This window comes from Triticum aestivum, chromosome 5D (genome assembly GCF_018294505.1).
Source record: "Triticum aestivum cultivar Chinese Spring chromosome 5D, IWGSC CS RefSeq v2.1, whole genome shotgun sequence".
In the NCBI taxonomy this organism is placed as follows: domain Eukaryota; kingdom Viridiplantae; phylum Streptophyta; class Magnoliopsida; order Poales; family Poaceae; genus Triticum; species Triticum aestivum.
Window position 1 is genome coordinate 153361704 of NC_057808.1, and position 11649 is coordinate 153373352.

General features: G+C 45.7%; 2 long non-coding RNA genes across 6 annotated transcripts; one reads left to right on the forward strand and one right to left on the reverse strand.

Annotated features, from left to right (window-relative positions):
• Window positions 1-1378: 1378 nt before the first annotated feature.
• Window positions 1379-4219, forward strand: LOC123119933 (uncharacterized). Its single transcript, XR_006459086.1, has 3 exons — window positions 1379-2333; window positions 2418-2590; window positions 2668-4219. It is a non-coding gene; the product is annotated as an uncharacterized lncRNA (long non-coding RNA).
• A 2347-nt stretch (window positions 4220-6566) lies between these two features.
• LOC123119934 (uncharacterized) lies at window positions 6567-11078 on the reverse strand. 5 transcript variants are annotated; one of them, XR_006459090.1, is made up of 6 exons: window positions 10204-11078; window positions 9456-9934; window positions 9148-9377; window positions 8881-8995; window positions 7067-7371; window positions 6567-6947 (listed from the first exon to the last, which is right to left on the reverse strand). It is a non-coding gene; the product is annotated as an uncharacterized lncRNA (long non-coding RNA). The 5 variants fall into 5 exon arrangements; XR_006459089.1 differs by having other exon boundaries at window positions 7135-7371; window positions 8881-9003; XR_006459091.1 differs by having other exon boundaries at window positions 7098-7371; window positions 8881-9003.
• Between the last annotated feature and the right edge of the window lie 571 nt (window positions 11079-11649).

The following is an 11649-nucleotide window of genomic DNA, read 5'->3' on the forward strand; positions in this document are numbered from 1 at the left end:
TCGGGCGGCCCGGAGCGGCGAGGCGTCGAGGTGGCCCGCAACGGTGTTCCAGCGCGGCGGGGCGTCGGGGGGAGCGGCGGGCCGAGGCGGCGTGCAGGAGCAGGGTGGAGGCGGGCGACAGGCCGGTGCGGCGTGTGGTCGGGGACGGGGTGCGATTGGGGCGGCGGCGTGGTGCGGGGCGACGATGCGCGGTCGGGGGCGCGGTGGGGGCCGGGGGTCGGGGCGATTTGACTGGAGGCCGGCGGTGGGTGTTAGAGAAGACAGAGAGAGAGGAGGCGGGGGAACGGCCGTTACATAGTCAAATCTTGGCGGACGGCAAAGAGATGGGGCTGGTGGGCCGTCAGGGTTTGGACCTCTACTGGCCCTACCCACCTCTTTGTCGTCCGCCAGCGGGCGGCAAAGAACTGTCTGATGGCAAATAGGGTATTTGTCGTTAGCCCGTTCTTTGTCGTCCGTTTTTTGGAAACGGACGGCAAAGACCTTCTTTATTATCCGCTAGCAGACGGCAAAGATCTGACTGATAGCAAATTCTCTGTTTGTGAGATAAACCATCTCAATGCAGAGTGTTTTGTCATTGTTCTGGAAGCAAACTAGCAAGACACACTTGGTCGAAGGTCAAGAGTGTTATTCCCTGGATGGTGCCAACCTCGCTACTCTTCATCAGGACTCTTGTGGCTCAAGATGTTGGCACAGGCAGTTTTTTGAGGCAGAAGGAAGTCAGCGATGCTAAGTAGGACACGGTTGATGGAGCAGAGCAAGGAGGGACTGGGACGGTGCCGTACTACATAGTAGGCAGGAAGTATACATGTTATGTACTCCCTCCGTAAAAAAATATAAGAGTGTTATAAAAGTGTTTAACACTCTTATATTTCTTTATGTAGGGAGCACAAAGCAATTAAAAGCATGGTTTATAGCGTTGGAAGCATGATTTTTATATGATGAAAGAAAAATTGAGTACACTTGTATTTCTTGGAATGGCATCACTAATATGTTTGAAGCATGTGTTCTGTGTACTCATGATAATGTTTATTTTGTATACTAGTAATTTGTATGTGCTTTGCACGTTAGATTATTATGTGTAATTACAACAATAACTCATTTAAATTAAAACTAATCTCTTGTCTTATTATAAAATTATAATGTAATTTTTGGAAGTACATTTGTGTTTTCTAGTGGAACTTGTGGAAACTTTTTTTTAGCTCCTCACATTTAGATATATTATAACCGAGCATCTTTGCAGCCCTCTCACGCATTCTCACTTGTGAACCGTTAGATTTTGTTTCTGGGACATCCACGGTCGTCCGATTTGAGGTTAGGTCGCAAACTGGACCAATTGTCCTGATGGGCTGCTATTCTGGTAGCCTTTTTGAAGGCCTGTGGTTAATCCGGGTCCATGGATGTAGCGACGACCCGTCTCTCGTCTCACCCCTGCTTGCGCCGCCGCCGACACCCCGGCTCACATCCTCGTCGGCTTCTCCCTCCCCTCAGGCCGCCTAGGCACGCCGCCGCCGCCGCGGCCACCACCTCATCCGTCATCGACCAATTCAGCCTCGGTCCAATTCCTCAATGCGAGTGCCTCACTGGTCGATGCGGGGCGAGCCGATGTATCCCCTCTCCCTCTGTGATGTCGTCCGTCCCTGCGTGTGCCCTCTCCCTCCAAGATCCCATCTCTGTGCTGTCTGCTCCATGGTAGGTTCGTAGCCCAATGCTCCGTTCGTATGTCCTCACAGGGAATCCCCTCCTCCCTTCTTTCCCCCGATTTGATTTCAACATGGTGGAAATAAACGGTTAGTCAACATAGACAGCGGATCAGAAAGACTACAAAAATAGCGTGCCGGCCAGTACGCTGTATGTCGTGGTGGTCCACTGTGGCGTTGGTCTCAACACCGGCATGTGGTATTTTCTTCCTTCCTGATGTTCAATTCATAAGCATGACGTGGTGTTTCACAGCATGTTCACTTGCTCTGAAGAAATAGTTGCCTGCTCATTTTTTCTTTAGATGTTCTTCTTTGTTTTGTTACTTCTACACATCGGTGCATGTGCTACTAAGAGATTATATGGCTGCCGCTCATTTAGTAAGTTCACATGGACTACCATTATCCATGCATTAAGGATGTACGATTGCTTAGTTTGCGTTTCTGTATCATTCATGCAACGGTACTGTTTTTTGTTGTATGCAGCAGTTTACTTTCATGAAGACGCGAGGCGACTGTGACAAAGCCCTCGTATCATGATGGTTTGAGGTGAACGGCTCAATGATGCCAAAGAGATTAATATTGAATTAAACTTTCCCCCATAATCTCTGCTAGGAAAAAAATGTGCAGGGAACTTAGGTACTGCTATCTGCCTGATCTTCCATCTTTCACACTCGATCTTCTCTGGCTTTATCTCACAAATTCACAAGGGATGTCGTGCAGGTATCAGTTTCCAGATTTTTGAGCGACCAGGGAGCAAAATTTTCACCACAGATGACTATGCATGGCTTCTCTGTGCTTTGCGCTCTTCTTCAATGAAAAATATTTACTTCATTACCAGAATTAAGAGACTTTTAATGACCATCGATATTAATATGTGACTGAGTTTATTCTAGGTATGCTTTTTTCTGCTTCTCAACTCTATCTCAGTCCCCATCCATCTTCCCTTAATTTTTCTCTTGATTCTATACAGGTTAGGTCAATGAGGTTTACAGCAAGGTACAAAGCTTCGTGAGGACTCATCTTCTTGGGATGCAAAAGGGTGAAGCTAAGTTGATGTTTCTTAATTAATCAAAAATATGTCAGGAAGATTAGAACATGCGTTCTATCTATAGGTATTATTTGGGAGATGATCGGTTACTATAAGCTCTAAAGTTTATATATTTCGATGATGGGTCTACCATGCGTAGTTAAAACTTGCCTATCGACAAACCATCAGCTGCTGCAAATGACAGATGGGTATGACGGATGGGTATTGCAGATCATGCATCACGGGTATTTTGATTCTAATATGATGATTCAGTAATTCTACTATTGGTCTAATAATCTTCAGCAAGGATATACTGACTCTCATTTCTTTATTAGTTTTGTAGACATTGCTTGATCCAAATTACGACAAAAGATCAATTGCCGAGGTTGTACTAAACCACATATTTATCACTGGGCAGTAGTAGTATAGTCTCTTAATTATCCTTTTAAAAATAAATTTAATGTCTACCTATTATTAGAGAATTAGAAAGCATAGGCTCTTTAGAAGCTTTCTTGCCAAAAAAGAAGGCCCTTCAAAAGCTAATACATGTATATGCTCACATCACATGCTTGTTTTTCTTCCTTGAATTTTCAAATGCTTATGAATCATCTGCAAAATAGTGTAGCTTGTAACTCTCTGTTGAACTAAATACCAATCCAAGTCGGAGTGTAAAGAAGACAATATAGGTTTTGATCTGCCGAGAGGTCATGCAATGCTTCTCTATTCCCATTTCAGGCCAGATTTACCTCCAAAACACTGCATGGATTCTTTCACATATTGTCCATTTTATTTCTGTAACTTCTTGCAGTTTAATTACTTGCAAGTTTTGTTCTCTATTAAGTAAGTTATTTGTCTTGTGGATTGTACGAATGATTTTCGCTAATACGCTGCACACATCTAAACCATAGACTGTTTCAAGACACATCAGAAAAATATAAATCAATCTAGACATCAGAAACCAAAGATGAGTCATTTATATATGCATTTGATTTCCTGAAATATAAGAATAACGATGTATGCTTTTCTTTCTATGTGGAAACTATTATGTATCATTTATTAGCGGTGCACACATTCATGATTTTATTCTTATAAAGAAATTCACATTTAGAACTTAGATTCGGCAATTATTTGACATGGCATGTAGTGTGTACTACGCTACTCACAAAAAGTGTAGCATCCATCGAGCGGCTTTGGCAGACTTAATCCGTACGTGGATGTTTAACTGATTCCTGAAGTATAACTCTTACTTCCTGCTTATTATTGTTCAGGTTACTGCAATTAGTCCATTGATTGAAGGCTTAGCTGTTGCTTCTTGATCAACCCTGTTAACCTTTAGATGTGTTTTCAAGTTGTTCATAGTAGTCCGATGTTGTGTAAGTTAAAGTGAGAGCTATTACGTCAATTTATTTTTGACCTTTTCATTTGAAAGTAGCCAAAGCTACAAATGGGTATGTAGATGGTATGCACAACTTCTATGAAACAACTTTTGTCAGACTATTGTATCCTTTTACGGAGGGGACGTGCGTAAGACTTTACTGTTTTCCTCTCGTCCTTGGCGGCTGGAACCCTAGCCGTCGCCAGGGGAGGCCGATCTTCCAACGCCACTCTCCGGCGGCTCCCCTCTGCCGGCGACCTCGGTCGTCGGTGGTGAGGTGGGTCGCCGGATCCACGCATGTGGATCATTTTTACTCTCTCGTAGTCTAGGTTTTTAGGTTGTTCATCGTCTTTGCTACAGCGGCGACGATGACAATGCTGAATAAAGATTCTTCGGATTCTTCCCTGACGAGGCCATTGGTCCTATGGTTGGGGATGGATTTGGAAACCAGTCTGTTCAAGCAAGGATGGCGTGGCGGCGACGACATCCTCGTGGTGGACCTGTGTCCTCGGGCTCCGCCGTTGCGATGGCGTTTGCTCCAGCGTCGGCGCGGAGCTTGGGAGGTAGTCCAGGAGCGGATGCAGATTATGGTCTGCACCGACGACATCTAGAAGACGGAGCATGTGCTAGGCTCGTGGTTCATGGATGGCAGATATGGTTTCCTCCTTCGGTGTTTTAGTCGTGGTGGGGTGCTAGATCTGGAGTTCGATGGCGTGTCCGGGGTGTTGCCCCGGTCTGATCGTTCAACGGTAAGGGCTTCACTTTTGGTGAGCCACCTTGAAGGTCCGCAAAGCTGTATATCAGCGATGGAGCCGCGTCGAGCTCAGGTGAGGAGGTGATTTGTCATTCTTTTCTTCGGTGGCTGCTATGGTGGTGCCGGAGGCAGGTGACGGGCGTTGGTGTCAAGCTCAGAGATGTTCTGCTATCTTTTCAGTTTTGTCATGTCGGTCTTTACATGACTTGTACTTTGTTCTTTATGATGTGAATGAGACACGTATTACCATGCAAAAAGACTATTGTATCCTTTTCAACATATTGTGATTCAATTATGTTTATCTTTTGTCTCCTTGCATTTATAGAAATTCCTATCATTTTATTGCCTAAATAGACGGGCGCAGCAACGCACACCAATCATGATCTAGTGAAATCACAATAGCGCAACGAATTTCTCTATCGAAAATGCATTAGAAGAATCACATATTTTTTCCAAAAAAAAATGTTATTGACATGTTCATGAACTCTTCTAGTTTTCGAAATTCAATTTTAAATATAAAGAAAATTAGTTTAATGTAATAATTTACACCTTTTCACACCTTTAAGTCAGAGTTTTCTTATAAACTCTATTTTATTTGTCTATCGTCGACCTCACAGTATTTTAAGCAACTTAACATCTTGTTAAAAAACAAAAGAAAATCTAAGTATAAATTTCCAACTGATTGTTTGAATATTTCTCTCAACGATTAGTAGCGACCCTATGCATGCATTCTTTTCTACAGTATACTACTACTTTTGAGAAAAATAAGAAATGCCTTCATGCATGCATTCAGAGGCACTCACGTGAGGAGTAAATTTCTACAGTGGCGCTCACGTCTACTTCCAGTCTGCAATGGAATAGGAGTACTACCTTGTCTCGTCTAACTAGTAAGATGCCCGTGCTTCGCTACCGGATCAAAAAAATAAGATGAACTTAAATTATAGTCAGGAACTCATACATTGATCAAAGTAAGGATATATTATTATTGATAAATAGACAGCAAGCACAATCAAATATATGGTTTTTAATCAATGAACCCCTTCGTCATGAAGCCGAACTCTTTCTTCTCCATCTCCATCTCGTAGAAAGAACCTTTGTTCTCCATACTCAGCTCTCTAATTAGGGGGAGACTTGTATAGGATCTGATCTTTAGGTGAGATCGTAGGATCAACAGCAAAATTTCATATTTAGACAATTCAAAAAATTCTAATTTTTTTTTACATACCTGCAAGGTATGTTTACAACTCTAAAAAAATTCAGCTTCAAACTCGGTCTACGGTAAGAGATTCAAAAAAGACAAATTCGACTATGAATAGTGTCATCTTGGGGTAAATAGTATTTGGCACAATTCATATCCGATTTTGTCTTTTTTGTTTCTCAAAGTGTACTTCGAATTAGGAGCTGAAACCTTTTAAGTTTTTACATCAAACACGGATGTGTCTACAAATATTTTCAGAATTTTTAAACATGTTTTGAGTCTTCAAATAGATTGATCTCATCTAAAGCTAGATCTAATACAAGTCTTCCCCGCTCGCTCTATCCTATATCGAAGGGAGAGAATGCGGCAAATATAGAATTCGTCTACACACGTGGCAACTGACAACATTCGCCAACTTTATCTCTCCATTTGTCTGTCTTTGGCTTCTATTTGCTTATCATGGACTATAACTCCAGCCCGCACACAATTATCAGCTAGAAATGGTAAGACATTAATCACCTCACAAACATATCACATTCAGTAACCAGTCATGAAAACTCACATGAGAAAAGATAACACAATCACAAGCACTTGGTGCATAACTTGCATACATAAGAGATTACATACAAGTACAACCAAAATAATTGGGCTCAGTAAGCAAGATTACTATGGCAAAAAATAGAGATGATGTGCCATGTGTCAGCATCCTTCAAATAGTGGCTTCGTCAAATGCAAGGCCTGTGAGTGTCACAGACGATAACTCTGAATTGCGATAAATGTGATGACCGCTCTCACCAGATCTCCCAAATCACCGGCACGGCCAGCAATCTCCAATACATATTATCATGTCTAGCCTTAGAACCACTACAACAGAACTGCTTCTTTCCTTTGATAGGCTGTAGAAAGCAAAAAAAAAAAGATATCGTGTTACCATTCATCCAGGAATTGAACATTTTATGCCACCAGAACTAATGTGAAGATAAATGGCAGCAATCAGTATACCCAAATAACATACATAAAAGCCTGAAGAAGAAAGGCAATGCTACCGATGAATGCACGGCGGCAGTGTATATTGCATGGCACCTTTGGATTGAGAGAAAGAACAGAGTTTTCAAGGCCTCGTCAAGCTCTATTTCTGCTGTGCTGCTTCTTGCAAGAGATGCGATCGGCCTCCTTAAGGAGGCAGGGGAGTAGTAGCCTGAGGGTGGCATGGCTGGATGCCTTTGGCTTCAGCCTATTTTCCCTTTTTCTTCCTTATTGTAATCATTTCCGGCTGCTGCTTCCGGCAGTTTTGTACAGTATAATGAAAAGGCAGAGCTCCTGCCGTTCCGGTCAAAAACAAAATACATACTTTAGCTTGAGTTTTTTTTTAGAAAAGAAGGATGACCCCTGGCCTCTGCATCTAGACGATGCATACGGCCACTTTATTAATTATTCTCACAAGACCTTACAAAGCCAAACAACAGCAAGACTAAAGTCACCGTCTAAGCAACAGCTGTTGCTACACCTATCCAATTGATGAAGGGGCGCAGATAGTCTGGACCTAATACCAAACGACATCGCAGCCAAACCTAAACATCTAAGACCTAAGGTCCCAACCAGGACGCCTGCCTGGTATGGGGCACCTACCAGTCCGGCGCACTCCTCAACCAAGACACCTGCCGGGTATGAGGCCGCCGCAGCCACCTGCCATCAATCCATTTTCAGAGCTGTATTGTTGCATGTACCGTGCCATGTCTCTCTGCCATCGACGCCACTACGACGCCCGACAGCGTCGTCCTCCTGCGCGAGTCCATCCTCCCACACCGAACTCCGAATCTGCACTACGCCACGCCGTCAAGATCCGTCGCCATCAGTGTGTAGGGTGAATCACCGCTCCACCAAAGAATCCGTCCTCTAGTCCCTCGATCACGTGTGTACCTCCAAGAATGACGCCCCCAAGGGAGGAACGACACCATAGCGCCGCCGTCATCCGATCATCCGATCTAGGGTTTTCCCCGGAGGTAGCAGAGAGTGGCCTTGAACTTCTCCACGGCGATGCCTTCAAGAAGGGAACGACGCAGATAGCGCCGCCACCGCCGGCCTTAGCAGACGCCGAAGGCAAGTTTTCACCCAGATCAGTTCGAAGGGATCCAACTCTCGTGCACGGGCCGCCGTCACCACCAGCACCACCAGGCAGAACCCTGGAGCACCGGCAGATCAGCGAGCCGCCGGCACCACCGCATCCAGATCGCCGGCCACGCCGGGCCGCCGCCATCCCCCGCGCCGTCCGGGTCAGAGACGGAGCCGCCGACCGCGCACAGGGACCACCGCCGCCTGCACACGCCGGAGCGCCGCCGAGAGCCCAGCGCCCGCCACCGCTTGCCGAGGGCCGCCGCCGCGCGCCCCGAGCGGACTCCCACGCACACCAGGGGAAACCGCGAGCGTGAGCCCTGCCGTCGCCCCCAAGCCCGCGCCGGCGCGCCCCGCCTCCAGCGCGCCGCCAACAACCGTCGCGATCTGCCCGCGCCAGATCCAGCGAGTCATGGGAGAAGAGATCCCGCTGCCGCCGACGCCGACCGGGCTTTGCCCGGCGGCGGCGAGGAGGAGAGGTCAGGGGAGGGACGAGGACGCGGCGGCGCTAGGGTTCCCCCCGGTCGCCGCGCCTACTTTAGCTTGAGTACACTCTTATAAATGGTTCCAGGACAAACAAGATTGAAGGAGTGTTTAACTGAAGCTTCGCTAAATATGTACAAGAAACATGAATCTGTATACGGCGCCACCATGAAGAGAGGAAATATTCCAGACATGACTCAGATAGCTAGTTCCACTTAATTAGTTATTACATACCTTAGGCATTTATCAGGCCATGAAGTCATTTCTCAGCATAGTATACTCTTCTGTAGTTGTTTGCTCAAAACATTTATGCCAACAATATTAGCTTTGGAGCTCTCACATCATCCATCTGCTCACCTAAAAAGAACAGAGGATATTAGACAATCAGTACAGCATACGTAACAGTCAGGTATATTCAGGAAAAGGAAAAAAATATTGAGCCTGTAGAGGGTCTGTAGTATATTTAGTCAAGGAAAAAACAATGAACAACACTTGCAATACATTTATTTCTTGCCTCTCATCTAATGTCAAACTTTGCCTACATGGTCGTTGGCTTGCATTCCTCTCATCATGTGCCATTCGTTGTCTTTTTTCTCTTCTTTGTGCATTAATCTTTTTCTTCTCAGCAGGTGTTAAATTTTGCCGACGTGCTCTAACACGTTCTCGCCTTGCTTGGATTTGTTCTGGTGTACGGCTAGCATATCTTATTGCTTCACGTGCACGCTTTCGCCCTATAGCATTTTTACGAGAAATTAATTAAGTAGTTAAATAAAATTACTTATGCACACAATTTCGCCTTATAGATTTACCTTTTGAGCTTTCTCCGCACTCCAAGCCCTCAGTTGATATGAGCATGCCATTAGAAGGGAAAATCGTAGATGATTCGTTTGTCACTTCATCGTCCAAAGACGAGTGACTTGAACTTGTCATATCTGTTGGCTCGCGTATAAATAGACTTGTATGAGCACTTGGCATGCCACTGGAGCAAGTTCTGTTGGACTTGGCTACAAAATAATGCATTCAAACTGCACACTGATTAGATGAAATAAGATATGAAATGCATAAAAACTGCAGTCAGATTGGATATAAATAATCCAGGATGTTGGAGTCAGTTATATAAGATGTGTATCATTCAGTACTTTTCCAACTGCTACTGATACAGTATTCAGACGGGGGAAGCTAGAATGAGTTTTTTTTTTATGTATGGCCATCATGCGTGAAACATGGGCCACAAAAACCTCCCATGGAATACCACGCCACTCCATAGCTGAAAGGCGAAGCGCCTGGCCTGTGGCAAATATAACCAAATCAGTATAATACATGAACCTTCAAATTCTTAGTTTGTGATTCCTTTTATAATACTCAAGTTTCATTTCACAAGACGATTCTGGATAAGATATTGCAACTAAACACTGCTTATGGAAAAATAGAAAACAGTTCCATGTGCTACCACCACCACATATGCAATTGCACAAGTAAGGTTTGTCTAATAACAAAGATGAAGCAAGGGTTGATGAGATCGTGGAGAAGATTTTAATATTCATTTACAACCCATACCTTGCCCTTGACGAAGAAGATTAGATGGCGAAGAGAAGTGAATCACACTTCCTCACACTCCCTTCAATCTGAAGGTTTGCGTGACCAATGTGTGACTTCTTGGGGGTGTAGTTTGAGCAGCGTGAGTCCCATATGCCTGCCCACTTATTTATATTGGGCTGTAGGAGTGGTTTCTGGAGAGTTGGAACTGGGCGCGCGGATTTGAACTTTGACAGAAATTTTGAACTTGGGAGGCGGGACGGGTGGGAAGGAGAGGCAGCAGCAGAGGCATAGTACCGGCGGCAAGAGTGGCGTCGCGAGCTCGGGGGATGGAACGTGCCGGCGGCGTACTTGCCAACGTCGGCGTCGGAGGAGATGGGGTGGAAGGAGGAGACGCCGGGAAGGAGGAGGGGGGGGGGGAGTGGTGGGCGACTGGGCTGCTGCGTCAGAGGATAAGGCAAGACAGGGGTCGCGGAATCGGAAGCGGACGGCGCCGGTGGCGTACTTGCCGACATCGGCGTCGGAGGAGATGGGGTAGGGGAGACAACAGGGAGGAGGGGGAATTGGTGGGCGCAGGGGCTGCTACATCAGAGGACGAGGGAGGAGAGGCGTCACGGACTTGGGGGACGGGCGGCGGCGGCTGCGTGTTTGCCGACGTCGGCGTCGGAGGAGACGGGGTCGGCGGGAGGACAAATCGGGGAGGGCCGGAGGGGGGACGTGTTAGTGAGCGGTGGGGATGCTGCTGCAGTGAGGAGGCGGAAGAGGGCGTTAGGAGCGGACTGCGTCGGCGGCGCCGGCGGTGTGTGGAGCGGCAGCGGCGCTGCCCTCTTCGGTTCCACTGTCTTCTGTTTTCGTGAAGGATCGAATGCTTCGCTCGTTGGATCTGGATAAGGTTGGGATGGCTAGAGCTCAACAAAGAGACACAAGTTGTTTTTTTTTACAAACATGAACCACGGTTGGCTTCTGTGCGTCGGATGCAGATCTGATGGTCGAGAACGAAGTATGGCAGGCACACCATCACCACCAACTGGGTATTTTAAGTAGTAGAGACATGGCCAGTCTCACGTGAAAATTCTCGAGGAGTCTGCTCAGATGGCTGACGGCAGGAGAAGGGCCCCTCACAGCGAATCCCTGAAATATTGACCATTGGATTGCCAGGTCGAATGGACATGTGATGCCACGTTTTCTCATATTTGAACCTGTTAGTTACAACCGTCCGATTGTAAAGATCCAACGGCTCATATGTCATATTACTGGTACACTATATAGTAGTATAGATATAGATAATGGATGTCTTATTTCGTTAGAGCAATCCTATAGTCAATTTTCTGTTAACCGTAGCAAGTTTACTTCACTGTTGATGCAAAATCATTGATAAACACAAGCAAATTTAATTTTGCATTACGCTGGATCAAAGTCACATGGAAGCAAATTTAAATGGTTCTGAATATATCACATCTAATATTT